The sequence below is a fragment of the Papaver somniferum genome, chromosome 9 (assembly GCF_003573695.1).
Source record: "Papaver somniferum cultivar HN1 chromosome 9, ASM357369v1, whole genome shotgun sequence".
Classification (NCBI taxonomy): Eukaryota; Viridiplantae; Streptophyta; class Magnoliopsida; order Ranunculales; family Papaveraceae; genus Papaver; species Papaver somniferum.
Genome location: NC_039366.1, coordinates 165,257,884 through 165,274,322, shown reverse-complemented (window position 1 = coordinate 165,274,322; position 16,439 = coordinate 165,257,884).

Here is a 16,439-nt window from a genome sequence, read left to right as displayed (position 1 = left end):
CAAGGTCCACCATTTACCATCACAGAAATTTTAGCTGATTTGAATAAGATATGAAGCCAGTAACACCAATTCTTTGAAAAACCAAACTTTTGCAGGACTTGAAATAAGAACCCCCAGCTGACAGAAACATAGGCCTGGGAAATATCTAATTTAAGAGCTACGTTGCCACATCTTCTCTTCTTTGGAATTTCATTAACTAATTCAAAAGCAAGCAAAATTTGATCTTGAATGCATCTACCTTTCAGATAAGCCACTTGTTGAGGGAAAACTAGTTTATTCATCAATTTGCCAATCCTTGTAGCAAGTATTTTAGTGAAAATCTTGAATATGACATTACTCAGACCAATTGGCCTAAATTGATTAGGGCTTCTAGCACCAGCAGATTTAGGAAGGAGTACTAAGAAGTTAGAGTTAAGCCCTTTTAGGAATGAACTTCTTTTCCCAGCAAAACTGAATAGCTGCAACTAAGTCTTGATTTATGATATCCCAACATGCTCTGTAGAAACAACAAGAAAAACCATCTGGACCTGGAGCACTGTCTTGGTCCATAGAAAATACAGTTTCTTTGATTTCATCTGCATTTGGAGTAGCTTCAATCATTTCCCGATCTTCATTTGTTAACACCTTTGGAATAACTTTTAAGATGTGATCATTCTGTTCAACTTCCTGATATTTAAATTTCTTCTCAAAATAATTTACAAGTTCTTCAGCTATCTTCTTATGATCGGAAATAATTTCACCATTGACATCTTCCAATTCACTAATAGTATTTCTTGTTTGTCTAATTTTAAGATTAGTATGGAGAAATCCAGTATTTACTGCACCTTCTTTAATCCACTTTGTTCTTGATTTTTGCTTCATAAAAGTATGCAATTGAACTTCTTTAGAATTATAGAGATTTTGAGCTTCTACCAAATTATTAAGAGCCATTTCATCAAAGGGATCATTATCAGACTTCACCATAGCATCTTGAACTTTAGCTTCAACATATTTAACCTGAACATTTGTGTTACCAAACACATTCCAATTCCATTCTCTGAAGATATTTTTAAGATTTTTAAGTTTATGCTGAAAGATAAAAGCAGGGTTACCTTCCACTTTTTCAGACCAACTATTACATACTACCTCCATAAAATTTGGATGTGATAACCACATTTTTTGGAATTTCATAGGAGCATTTTGTGGCTTAGGAATATGAGCACATCCACCCATCAAAGGTGCATGATCAGATGCCACTTTGATACCAACTTTATAACCCCATCTTTCAAATTTTTGTAACCATAAGTGATTGAAAACAACCCTGTCTAGATTGCACAATATCCTTTTGCTGCCATGCTGACAATTGGACCATGAATGCATAAGACCAGTTTTAGGAGCTTGTATTAAACCACAAGTATCTAAACAATTGTTGAAATCCATTATTGCACCTCTAATTGGGTTTTTACCACCAACTTTTTTCTTAGCTGAAGTAATGGCATTAAAGTCACCAATAGCAAGCCATGGATTATTTAAACCACTTACTTCTTCCATTTCTGACCACAAATATCTTCTTTGAACCACCCCCACATGAGCATGAATACCAGAAATAAGAACACCAGCTATATCCACTGTAATCATCTGACTTGACATCGAGACTACTATAGGAGTAGGTAAATTTTTATTCCAAAATAACCATATATTACCTTTTTTATTTGAGACTGAATTATGAATTACCATGCTTCGCATACCAGGCAAGTTTAATTTATTGCAAAAGGAAGAAGACCAAACTACTTTAGGTTCAGCAACCCATACCACTGAAGGATTAAACTGATTAATAAGATATCATAATTTATTTTGGGACCTGGCTCTTCTAAAGCCCCTTAAATTCCAAAATAGGACTTTCATTGTTTAGGATGGAGGCCTGCAGTTCCTCCCTTCCCTGGATTCTTTCTAAAATTCCATTTAGGTTGTGGTTTAGTAGTTACCTCCTTTGCAGCTTCTTCATTATTGATTGTGGGATATTTTGGAACTGAAGGTATTTGAACTACTCTTGACCAAGAAGTAGATGGTACCCTTTCTTCAGATACAGAGCCATCAATACCATTAACATATTTAACCACACTATTATCCAAAGCATTATTTTCTGCTACTTTCAGAATTTTAGAAGGACTTAATTCCACATCTTTAACAGCAGAATCATCTTGTAATGGACTGAATTTTCCTTCAGAAATTTTAATTGTACTTGATATATTACTTGATGATGAAATATCAACATTTGAAACATGTACCACCTCATGAACCTTCTCTGGAGTTTGAGCTATATCAAATGGTTCCATTACCACCTCATGAACCTTCTCTGGAGTTGGAGCTTGAGGAACTTCTGGTTGCTTCTTAGTAGAAGGACCTTGCTCAATAGGCTTCTCTGTTTGATTTTTAATTCTGCATTCAGAATGCTGATGACCAACAATTTTACATTTCCAACAAAATTTAGGTAAATTAGTTAGAACAACACTTTGAGAGAAACATCCATACTTGGTAATAATCCAAAGCTTATTTGGTATTGTTTTTGCTAAATCAATCTCTACCAAAACTCTTGCATAGTACCCGCTTTGATAATTTAAGGTAGCATCATCCACCTTAACTGGAACACCCAGAGCTCTGCTTAACTTGAATAAGGTTTCTTCATCCCAATATTCTAAACTCAAACCTGGAAAATGAACCCACACCATAGCTTTAGATGTTCTATGATTTTCAGGTCTAAAATTGGGAATCCAATTTCTTAGACTTAAGAATTGTTCCTTAATTTCCCATTTACCAGATTTAATGTAATTTTTATCCACTGCATTTTCTATTTTGATTGTGAAAAACCTTTACCTAAAGGAATTAATTGACATTTACCCGTCAACTTCCATTGTTTCAATAATAAAGGTGAAGCTTCTACAAATTTAATACTATGTAAATCAAGGCGCCCAATTAATGAATGTTTCCACAGATCATACCTTGTATTTGCTTGAGAATCTATCAAGTTAATCGATATTTGAGCTTCATAAGATTTTGACAGATCCACCACCGATTGATGTATCTCAGAAGAATTATTCACTCCGTCTAAATTCATCTTATTACCAGTATCCATATCAATACAAGCTAATCATTGTGAAATAAATGCTCAACGAAGAGATTTTTGGATCAAGATTTGATGTCAAACCTCGAAAAACGATGAAGAAAAAATCCTTATTTTCTCTTGAAATTTAAAGTCACTCTTGTTGTTCTTTCGGGAATGACATCAAATGGGGGAGAGTTCTTTTGAAATTGTGCTTAATGGTAATATCTTGCGGGGTGTGAGGTTGTGGAATTTTATAGGGGTTATCTTGTATCTTAAAACTCCTTGATGAATGCATTTAGCTTCGGCTTTATGATTGCATCTAAATTAAGTTGGTATGTATTTTTTTATTTTAGTCTATGAAATGTCTCTTGTGGAAATTTCATTATGATCCCGTTCTTGTACCTTTGCCAATTTTCTTGACAAAAAGGGGGAGAAATTAATAATGTAGTTCACACTACAAATACATATGGTTTTCGGATCATTGTGTAAGGGGGAGTGGTTTCCATGATCGAGATGGAGTATTGACTAAGGGGGAGTGATACATATCACCGTAGTATTATTGTTAAAGTCGTGATACAATTGGACTTTGATGTTACATAATAATACTATGACAATATATAATGATGATCGAGAATCTCGGTTTCTCTCATTGTTATAGCTACGGATCTTCAACAAAGGTGATGCTAAACTTAAAACCTTTGGTATCATTGGAGTACTTGGAAGGACGAAGATTTCAGGGAACGTTGAAGATTAGACTATGGAATAAGAGCCATTAAAGTTTATCTTTTTTGTATTCCATATGTATTCATAGTTTTGTCAATAAAATTGACAAAGGGGGAGATTGTTAGAGCATAGCTCGGTCAACCTCGCATGCGTTGCTATCTCAAGCATGTTTGTCAATGTTAGTGATCAAAACTACGAGTCTTGATTTCTAGCTTACTGATGAGTGCCAAATATTGTATATATTTATCCCTTTTTGTTGGCATTTAACTCATCTTTTGATCATTAATTCTACATTTTATCCCATATTCTGTATTTTCATTGTTTTCAAGAATAAATATTTTTCTTACTTAATTTTGCATTTTTAGGTAATAAATAAAGTCTGGATGACTTGCGGAGCGGAAAAGAGCAGAAAAGTAGTGAAAAGCCGGGAGAAATCACGCAAGGAAGCCGCGAAGAATGGTGCGCACAACCTCATTTTCTACACACAAAAACGCCTCCGTTCTCAGCCATCAGATCAGTTCTCAGAAGCATCCGATGGTCGCTCCTTCATAGAGCATCAAAATCTGAAGTCTCTGCCAAACACCACAGCGCTGAAATTCCAAGCCTTCAGATTAGATGGTATTTGAATCCAACGGTCGCTCCCTTGCTGTTCATCAAATCCCGATACTTCCGCTTAACACTACAACACCTAACCCCATCTAGAGCCGTTTACTTCGTTGTATCAAAAAATCTGACGGTCGCTACCAGCCTCTTCAGGAGGAACCATCCGATCCACCTACCAGCTTCACATCCCACGGCCCATCTCACGAAACATCACCTCTTGATGGACCCGCCTCACACCAGAACATCCCATACCCTAAAACTATCGAACCAACCTCATTCTTCCTCTTCCCTTCTCTTTCTTTTCCTTCTCCTTCACCCGACAGTTGCAGAGAGCTGCAACTGCAAATCCTGCCTCCACCGTACCAGCCTTCACTTCACCTCCATTTCCACTGCCACCACCACCTTCCCAAAACCGACCGCCTCGACCATAACCTCAACTCTCTCTTCCTCGGTTATAGCTTCTCCATCAGACGCTAAAACCTAGAAAGACAGAACTAGGGTTCCATCAGAAGACAACATTGAGGCGTGTTTCAAGAGCGCATATGCAAGTGGAAGCATGGGTATGAGCTTAATCGCAGAGGGGACAACGAAATCAGAAGAGTATGGTAATTTTCTCCCAAGTCTGAAAACCCTAATTTTTCTTTATAATTTAGGGTTTTTCTAGAAAACCCCAATTGATGTAATAGAACTGCTTAGGAGAGGATGAGAGTAGGGTTATGGGAAAAATTAGACCCAGAACACTAGAAAAAGGGGAAACCCTAATTGTACTGTCGATTGGAGATTTTTGGGGAAAATGGGTGTAAACCCTAATTTGATAATTTGGGTATAAAAGGGGAACTATTAGGTGAAGAGAGATTCATGCTGGACTAGCCAGTGTCCAGAACTTTGTTCTGTTAATGTTCACTTTTTTGCTGTTCATATTATGTTCTGTTCTGTGTATGCTCTCTGTTAATGTGTATGTTCTCTGTTAATGTGTATGTTCTGTTATGTCTTGTAATGTTCTCATGTTGTTCATGTCATTCTTAGATGTGTGAAATGTTCTAGGATAGAATTGAATCAAGGTAAACCACATTTTACTCTCACAGTGCATATCATGTATGCTTTGTAGTTAGGATAAAACTATGTGATATTACCACAACTCATACCTTATTGACATTGTCAAATTCTCTGACTAATTGTGCTTTAGTCAGACATTAGTGCTTAGGATTGACACTTTAGTTGTGATTCAACTATCCATTGGTGAAACACCTTAGGTAAAAGGCAGGCTTGAACCTTTACCTTTACTTGCTGTAAGGAAGAATTGGCATGATCAGTTGAGTTCATCCTCTTGTCTTCACTGTTTTGTGTTTGCTCTTTTTCATGTTTAGACTCATTCCATTGTTTACCTGTTTTTCTTTCTTTCATTTGCTATTTTCTTCACATCATACTGCCCTTGGCTTAGGCCTTGGTGTGCAACTGTCTCCTTGGCACTTTTCTTCAGTATCTTAATATCCATTTTCCTGTTTTGGTTCACTGGTTTAAGCCCATTGCACACTGTTAGGGTTGAAACCAAAGGCTAAAAGCCCAAGCTCATTACTAAGCCAAGCCCAGATCACAGTACTGCTAGGGAAAGGCAAAAGCCCACTTCAAAAGCCAAGCTCGGTTCACTGCTACATTTGAAGTTCAGTCCCTCAAAGGCCCAAAGGCCCAGTTCACATCAAAATACTACCAAGCCCATTGTTATCAAAACCCATTAGTACTCAAAGCCCATTGACCATTCAAAGCCCAACAGCAATTTAGAAACCCAAATAGCTAGAAACTCCAAACACACACCCCTCTCTGTGGATCGACCCGTACTTGCACTACAACCAACGACCGTGCACTTGCGGTATTACTGTAGGCCCGCGTTTCATTTCACTTCAATTTTATACACATTTCCGGGCCCACCAAGTTTTTGGCGCGCGGCCCCATTGGTGCTGTGTTTTATCTGTGTTTTTTATTAGCTATTTTTGCATTTCACTGCATAGCATTTGCATATCTGCATCTGCTTCCTTCATTTGCTGTTGGACCTGCTGTTCTGAACCTGTTTTTTCCTCTGCTGGGACGCCACCAAGGAAAAAACCAAAGCCCAACTGGGTTTTTGCAACAATATCAGAGCAGCTGGGCAGTGCTTAAAAGGTAACCCATTTAAGAGAACCCGAATTGTGGGCTTCCAATTTTTTTTAATTGTGGGCTTGTAATATTAAAGCCAATTTTTGGGCTTCTCTTATTTTCTGTTGGGTTTGTAATAATTTATTTGTGGGCTTGTTTGTTTAATTTGTGGGCTTGTATTTAATTTTTGTGAGCTTGTTTAATTTGGACTTGTATTTTGTATTCTGGGTTTTTAAACCCAGCTGAGCTTGTAACCGACCACGCTAGTTGAACTCGTTAGTGGGCCGAGTACCCAAATTCTAGGCCGAGATTTTGGACTCAGTTCCACCAAAAGTTTTCAACCAAGCGGAGCCAAAGCAAACGCAAAACCAACAGTGGGCTTGCTCCCATTCAAAAAAACCAAAATTTTCTTTTGTTCCCAATTTTAAACCAAATTTCTTTTATATCCCACCAAAACCAAATTTTTCCCAAAAATCCAAACCCATCAAAAACCAAATTTTTGAAAACCCATTAAAACCAAATAGTGGGCTTTGTGTCATTTCAAAATGGGCCAACCTCATGCTCTCCATGAATACATGTATCCATCACTAAAAATTCCATTATCATGTATTGTATTACCTCAAACCAATAACCCTTTTAAAATAAATGCAAGCATGATACAAATACTTCCTATATTTCGAGGGTTCGATTCTGAGAACCCCTATACTCATGTAAGAGAGTTTGAACAAATTTGTCGGACTATGCAACCTGATCATATGTCCGAAGACTCTCTGAAATTGCGTTTGTTTACATTTTCTTTAAAGGAAAGGGCCAAAACATGGTTTTACGGTTTGAGACCACAATCAATCAACACTTGGGACCAACTCACAGATCTATTTTTCAAAAATTCTTTCCACACATAGGACCATCGCTATTCGTCAAAGTATCAATTGTTTTGTCCAATTGGATGAGGAAACTGTTTTTCACTATTTTGAACGTTTTAATGATTTTTGAGTGAATGTCCGCACCATGGAATTGAGAAGTGGAGACTTGTCGTCATCCTCTATGAGGGACTAGACTTTAAATCTCGAACCATGGTTGAGTCTATGTGTAATGGTGAGTTTATTGATAAATCTGTGGATGATGCATGGAATTTTTTAGCCGAGATTGCAGAGAAAACCCATCAATGGGAATCCGTTAGGGAAACAGGAACAACACCACATGATATGAGTCACCCCCATGAATTAGAGTTTTATTCTTGTAATAGCTCCGACCTTAGGATTGAAAATTATCCTAGATTGCAAAATGCCTATCATGATGATGATGATGATTATGATGTTATGTTAGAAGAACATGTCTATACTGAAAATGTTATGGAACCTTTGGGTTCAAATACATTAGGCTTCTCTGCCCCGACCTTAATGCATGATATTTCTTCTAGTATTCCATGTGATGTTTCCCCTGATGTGCCGATACACGAGAATAAATCTGTTGATGATGTTGATGATTCTGAGTGTGAACTTGCTAATGATTGATGATTGTGAGCATGATGTGACATGTGTAGATGATTTAGGAGATTTTGATTTGATTGATAATGATGTGCCTATTCTTCTACCTAAGTCACAATCTGATGGCCTTCCACCCAACCTAGATTTGGTTTGTACCAATATTGTAAAACCAATTTTTCTGAAAATTCCTAATCTAGGTTTGGAACTGTGTGCTTCCCAAGTCCTTTTGGACTATTTTGCTTCAAAATATAACACTTTTAAAGAGCCACAGTTGGAATGCATTTCTTTGCCCATCCCGAAAACAGTCCATTTCGAGCTAGACCTTTTGCATGATGAACCCCCGAAACTGCGCGATTTTGTTTTCAAAATTATATCTTCTGTAAAATCCAGGTTTGGGGGTAGCTCATTTTGTTTCACAGTTTCACTTGCGTTTCTTTCCTGTTATATATGTGTGAAGCTGTTGAAATGTCTACACTTTGTCTTTTGGGTTGATCCTCAACTCTTTAGATTGTTAGTGTATGGTGAATTTTTTTGTATATAATCCAGTAGATAAAATTTCTTAAAAACCCTTTTGTTCCTTTTGTATATATTTTGCTAATCCAATATGATCTCGGCTGAAATATGTTGGATTTTTTGCCTTGAATAACGGAGTTTTAATTCTGCTTTCGCCGAAATCGGGTATTCTCTCTCCTTTTACTCTACTCAGCATGTCCCTTTCCATATGTTGCATTTTAATTCTTTCCATATTTTGAAACATTGAGGACAATGTTTAGTTTAGGTTTGGGGGTATAGAGTAGATACCATGATAATTTGCCATAATTGAAAACGAACTCCTTCTTCTTTTTGAAAAAATTGAAAAATTCCAAAAAAAAAAAATTAAAAATCAAAAAAAAATTAAAAAATTGAAAAAAATCATAAAAATGGAGCTCATTTACCTTGAAATGTTGACTCTTGTGCAAATATGTATTTTAGGAGTCTTAGTCTAGATATTTAGGCACCCTGATTCTAGCACAATTCACATAGTGATAAGAAATTTGCACGCGCACGATCTACCAATACATGTATGGCCTCGATCTTCAAGGTGTTTGATAGGAAGTTACGATTGCCAATCACTTTAGAATACTGAACGAAACTTGACTAGCTTGTTCTTTGGTTGGTTGGGATAGAAGGTGGAGGTTACATTAAGAAAACAACCATCGAATTTAACTGGGTGCATCAAAAAGGGCTACCTCTTGCAAAGTGTCATGTAATTTTTTTTCTTTTGTATATTATCAAAAGTGTTTCCTGTTCAAAAAAAAAAAAAAAAAAAAAAAAAAAAAAAAAAAAAAAAAAAAAAAAAAAATATCAGAAAAATACAAAAAAATCAAGTATTTATCAATTCCATCATCTCTTGTTCCAAAAATAAAAGAGAATAGTCAATGTAAATAAGAGTCATGTAAAAGTCATTTTGTTGTTTTTGTAATAAGCAAGGAGGGTGTATGCCATTGATGTACAACGCGAGTAATTGTGAAATACCTCCAACTCATTCACAATTCTCGTAAAGTCCGGACAGCTAGCTAGATTTCGACCTTGGTTCTTAGCCTGAGAAACTATCTCTTGGTGATTAGTAGTCATAACTTCAGATCTTTCTTTACACATGTGTAGATACACTTTACACTCTTATCACATGTCTTTTTTTGTTATCAGTGCTAGGATTGTGCCTTCGATAGCTAGATTGACATCTCCATTTTGCTGTGAGCTTAACTGTTTTGCACATGTCACATTTGATGGAATCTGAGCTTATTTTTCCTTAGGTTTTGTAGGCACACCTTGGTAAACCTTCACGAGACTTCAACTCGTCCACTAGGGACACTTAGTGGTTTAAAAGGCTTAGTGCATACGCTAAATGCATTCGAGAGACCAGCGACAGTGGTATAGTTAGGATTTCCTTAGTTTTGTTTTACTTGAGGACAAGTAAAATTCAGGTTTGGGGGTATTTGATGAGTGCCAAATATTGTATATATTTATCCCTTTTTGTTGGCATTTAACTCATCTTTTGCATTAATTCTACATTTTATCCCATATTCTGTATTTTCATTGTTTTCAAGAATAAATATTTTTCTTACTTAATTTTGCATTTTTAGGTAATAAATAAAGTCTGGATGACTTGCGGAGCGGAAAAGAGCAGAAAAGTAGTGAAAAGCCGGGAGAAATCACGCAAGGAAGCCGCGAAGAATGGTGCGCACAACCTCATTTTCTACACACAAAAACGCCTCCGTTCTCAGCCATCAGATCAGTTCTCAGAAGCATCCGATGGTCGCTCCTTCATAGAGCATCAAAATCTGAAGTCTCTGCCAAACACCACACGCTGAAATTCCAAGCCTTCAGATTAGATGGTAGTTGAATCCAACGGTCGCTCCCTTGCTGTTCATCAAATCCCGATACTTCCGCTTAACACTACAACACCTAACCCCATCTAGAGCCGTTAACTTCGTTGTATCAAAAAATCTGACGGTCGCTACCAGCCTCTTCAGGAGGAACCATCCGATCCACCTACCAGCTTCACATCCCACGGCCCATCTCACGAAACATCACCTCTTGATGGACCCGCCTCACACCAGAACATCCCATACCCTAAAACTATCGAACCAACCTCATTCTTCCTCTTCCCTTCTCTTTCTTTTCCTTCTCCTTCACCCGACAGTTGCAGAGAGCTGCAACTGCAACTCCTGCCTCCACCGTACCAGCCTTCACTTCACCTCCATTTCCACTGCCACCACCACCTTCCCAAAACCGACCGCCTCGACCATAACCTCAACTTCTCTCTTCCTCGGTTATAGCTTCTCCATCAGACGCTAAAACCTAGAAAGACAGAACTAGGGTTCCATCAGAAGACAACATTGAGGCGTGTTTCAAGAGCGCATATGCAAGTGGAAGCATGGGTATGAGCTTAATCGCAGAGGGGACAACGAAATCAGAAGAGTATGGTAATTTTCTCCCAAGTCTGAAAACCCTAATTTTCTTTATAATTTAGGGTTTTTCTAGAAAACCCCAATTGATGTAATAGAACTGCTTAGGAGAGGATGAGAGTAGGGTTATGGGAAAAATTAGACCCAGAACACTAGAAAAAGGGGAAACCCTAATTGTACTGTCGATTGGAGAAATTTGGGGATTTTGATTGTAAACCCTAATTGGGTATTGGGTATAAATATGGGTGTGGGATTAGTGTTAAAGACATGCTGGACTAGCCAGTGTCCAGAACTTTGTTCTGTTAATGTTCACTTTTTTTGCTGTTCATATTATGTTCTGTTCTGTGTATGCTCTCTGTTAATGTGTATGTTCTCTGTTAATGTGTATGTTCTGTTATGTCTTGTAATGTTCTCATGTTGTTCATGTCATTCTTAGATGTGTGAAATGTTCTAGGATAGAATTGAATCAAGGTAAACCACATTTTACTCTCACAGTGCATATCATGTATGCTTTGTAGTTAGGATAAAACTATGTGATATTACCACAACTCATACCTTATTGACATTGTCAAATTCTCTGACTAATTGTGCTTTAGTCAGACATTTAGTGCTTAGGATTGACACTTTAGTTGTGATTCAACTATCCATTGGTGAAACACCTTAGGTAAAAGGCAGGCTTGAACCTTTACCTTTACCTGCTGTAAGGAAGAATTGGCATGATCAGTTGAGTCCATCCTCTTGTCTTCACTGTTTTGTTTTGCTCTTTTTCATGTTTAGACTCATTCCATTGTTTACTGTTTTCTTTCTTTCATTTGCTATTTTCTTCACATCACTGCCCTTGGCTTAGGCCTTGGTGTGCAACTGTCTCCTTGGCACTTTTCTTCAGTATCTTAATCCATTTTCCTGTTTTGGTTCACTGGTTTAAGCCCATTGCACACTGTTAGGGTTGAAACCAAAGGCTAAAAGCCCAAGCTCATTACTAAGCCAAGCCCAGATCACAGCTACTGCTAGGGAAAGGCAAAAGCCCACTTCAAAAGCCAAGCTCGGTTCACTGCTACATTTGAAGTTCAGTCCCTCAAAGGCCCAAAGGCCCAGTTCACATCAAAATACTACCAAGCCCATTGTTATCAAAACCCATTAGTACTCAAAGCCCATTGACCATTCAAAGCCCAACAGCAATTTAGAAACCCAAAATAGCTAGAAACTCCAAACACACCCAGTCTCTGTGGATCGACCCGTACTTGCACGGACTACAACCAACGACCGTGCACTTGCGGTATTACTGTAGGCCCGCGTTTCATTTCACTTCAATTTTATACACATTTCCGGGCCCACCACCTACATAGCTAAGTCTCGGACTAGGATAGAAAAGTGTAGTTGAGCTCAAGGACTTCATGGCGATTCATCATACAACAACGAAGATCTATACAAGGAACCGTGGAACTTCATCAACAAAAAGGTATGTGGAGACTTGAACTTATCTATCACTCAAAAGTCTATCTATTCTATCTCCTACTTCTTATGAGACAAAAGTCGTATGCTATATAGACTAGATCATACACATTTGACATTTCGAGCTGAGCATTCATTGCTTATCTTTTTCTCGAAATCATGTGTTGGTAAAGCGTTGCGGTTTGATCAAGTTTATCTTCACCTAGTGATGAAAGTCATGAAATGTTTCAATCACTTTGAGAATTGCCCTGACGTGAATCGGTCTGTGAATAACGACTACATAACGTCTTCTGATAATGTCTCAATGATTGAAATGAGAGTTTAGATTACATAACCATGTATTCCTTAAACCGAAGTTTTCGAACTTTGTTGATCAAGAGAAATCATAAGGATTGTGTAATTGGCTTGCCAAGTCCGCGAACCCAGTCCGCAGCCTCAGTCCGCCAACTGTCGGAAGTTCTCAACCGAGAATTTCTGCTGGATTTTCCAAAACTCGTTTGTGTGCTAAGTCAGCGAACTCAGTCCGCGAACCCAGTCCGCGAACTGGCGGAAGTTCTCTTTCTGAGAATTTCTGCTGAGTTTGGAAAACTCAACCAGTTTACTTAAGTCCGTGAACTTGTTTGTGAACTTAAGAGGTTATGATCTAAAGATGTGATCTGAACATGAAACTTAAATTACTAAGGAATGCTTTATGCAAACTGTGGCTATAAAGTTCATGAGCCAATTCAATCGAATTGAATCATCTTTGTTTCAATTGTGTCTTGTGTAGTTACATAAGATCTCATAGCAATTGAACAACTCTTTAACTAGTTCATTTGAGTCAATTCAGCTAGTTATGGTGAAGAAGAATAAGGTTAATATGAAATGCTCATATGTTTAACCTTTTGGGTTACTATGTTGAACCAACATACACGTACACGTTTTCACAAACCCAGTAAACGTTTACCCAAGTGTGTGTGACAAGCTAAGTTTTCGATCTAACGGTTGAGAAATATTAGCTTGAATATAAATCAGATTTTCATCTAATGGTGAATATGGATTGATTTGTAACTAAGGCAAAACCCTGATTTGAATGCTATATAAAGGAGACATCTAGCTTTGAGCAAAACTAATCCCCGCATGTCTATGTGATATTAGTGCGCTCGCTAAAGTCGATTCTCCTTTAACCTTTAGTTTTCTTCTCTAAAACCAGGTTAACGACTTAAAGACTTCATTGGGATTGTGAAGCCAGACCGATAATACTTTTATCGTAGTTGTGTGATCTAATATTTCATCTTCTATCGTACGAGTACAATCGATTGATTGGCTTGAGATCGTGAGAGTTCTCCGATAGGCAAGATAAAGAAGTCACAAACATCTTCGTCTCACTGTTTGTGATTCCTAGAAAAACCGCATGTGTAGTCAGGAAGGATTGTAGAGAGGTGATTGATTAATCTAGGTTGTTCTTCGGGAATATAAGACCGGATTATCAATTGGTTCCTGTTCACCTTGATTTCATATCTTAAGACGGAACAAAACCTAGGGTTTTTCTGTGGAAGACAGATTTATCCGTTGATAGACTTTTCTGTGTGAGACAAATTTGTTTATTATCAAGTCTGCGATTTTGGGTTGCAGTAACTCTTGGTTGTGGGTGAGATCAGCTAAGGGAATCAAGTGCGCAGTATCCTACTGGTATCATAGGCGTAGGAGTACAACTGTACCTTGGATCAGTGGGAGACTGATTGGGGTTCAACTATAGTCCAGTCCGAAGTTAGCTTGGAGTAGGCTAGTGTCTGTAGCGGCTTAATACAATGTGTATTCAATCTGGACTAGGTCCCGGGGTTTTTCTGCATTTGCGGTTTCCTCGTTAACAAAATTTCTGGTGTCTGTGTTATTTCTTTTCCGCATTATATTTTATATAATTGAAAATAATACAGGTCGTGCGTTCGTGATCATCAATTGGAAATCCAACCTTTGGTTGTTGATTGATATTGATTGATCCTTGGACATTGGTCTTTGGTACCGTCCAAGTTATTCCTTGTTTTTGATAAAGACTCGCTATTGTTTTTAGCTTGAGTAAAAATCAAATCAAGATAGAGATATTAACTCCTTGAGATACTTTTATCTAGATTGAGTCTGATTGTCTAGTTGATTCTCTAGCAAAGTATTTCGGAGTTAGTCCATACAGATTGTTAAGCAAAATATTGGGTGGTGTTGTTAGACCCCCGTTTTTTCAAAGATATTGAAGATTTCTGATTTGGGGTTCATAATCTTTGGTGTGCACAATACTTGTTTCGGTATAAGAGGATCCAACTATAATCGGTTTATCCTTGTGGTAGATTGGATTGATTAGTTGTGTAGATATATATCAATACAATTCTTTGTGATTAAAAGTATTGATTGCAAAATCTTAACAATTACCTTTAGTAGTTGAGAATAAAATAGATCTAAGAACCTGAAGAATGAGTTTATTGAGATAAACAGAAGAGCCTTTGTCAAACTCACATCACTTGGTTGAAGAGAGTTGATACCAAACAGATTTTTTGTTCCTTTACTTTTTGGAATACGAACCAAAGTAATTGTTCCAAGTACGTGACTTATTCATAAGTTGGAGGAGTGGGAATACAGACGGAACTAGGTGAACTATAGGTTTAGTTGCTTGGTCTCAACTATACGAAGTTGGTTTAATTTTGTGTAGCGGCTTAATCCTGAGAGTATTCAATTTTGGACAAGGTCCCGGGGTTTTTCTGCATTTGCGGTTTCCTCGTTAACAAAATCTTGTTGTGTCATTTACTTTTATTTTCCGCATTATAATTGTTTTATTATAATTAAAGTAAATTACACAGACGTTAATTCATATTTACTTGATAAGCAATCCTATTGTGTGTTGGTTAAGTCCGAATCTTTTTATCAAGTAAACATATTTCGTTGTTGTATTATCTCGATCTCGTATCCATAGACGATCACACGAAGTGTGAACCGATTAGTTGCATTGTCTCGACTCAGTCCATAGACAATCACTTTCGGAGAAAGGACTTATAGGTAGGAAAAGTTTTAGCTTGAGGTATATTTGGGTATCCTTGACTTTTCACACATTTATAGTCCTTCTCTCCCCATAAAAACCTGCAGTAAAACTTTTACTCATTGAGACATCGGAGTGTCCTTACAGGTACCCGACTTTCATTTATCTACAATTCTTGGAAAGCCAAAGCTATATGAGAATTGATACATCAAGTAGTTGAAATCACAACTTTCATCAAGAACACATGTCAAGAAAATTATTGAATCATCCAGCGGCTGGAATCTCATCACTAAACGTAAATATCGAGAAGTGTTGTAGGAATATATTTTCTAAAACACGAGGATATATACTGTATACACACTTGTTAACCTTTACTACTGATTTATCCCAGGCAGCTAATCCTGAGACGCCATTGTATTATTGTCGGATTCATTAGCCAAGGAAGCTAGAGATTTATCTCATCATTAAGTTTTGCACACATTTCTGCTAACAACACACACACAAATTGTTTGATTTTATGTTTTTAATCAGTCAATAAAAAGAAAGTTCATTGTAAAAAGGTAATTAAGAAATTTTTTTAAAATAAAAATAAAAATTTGAGACATATGAACAAGTCTTTGCATACTAAATGGATATGGAGATATGGAAAGGAGGAGAATGCACTTTGGATAAAGGTGGTTAATCATAAGTTTGAGGGTAATATAAGAGTTTTTTTTACCTAACTCTTCAAATAAATCAGTTGGCAAGAGTCTTTCGGCTGGTATTTTGAAAAGCAGTGACCAAAATGGAGCTTAATTAATTCAACCATTCATGTCAGTAGTGGAGATAGATGCTTGTTATGGAAAGACAGCTGGTTAATATGGTCATTCACTTATATCTTTGTTTCCTTCTCTTTATAGACTTAGCAGAATGCAGGAGGTTACAACACAAGAAATGCTGGAAAACAACAGAGAGAACAACTGGAATTTTGCTTTTTGCAGGGATCTAAAAGAGGAGGAAGTGGATGAAATTGC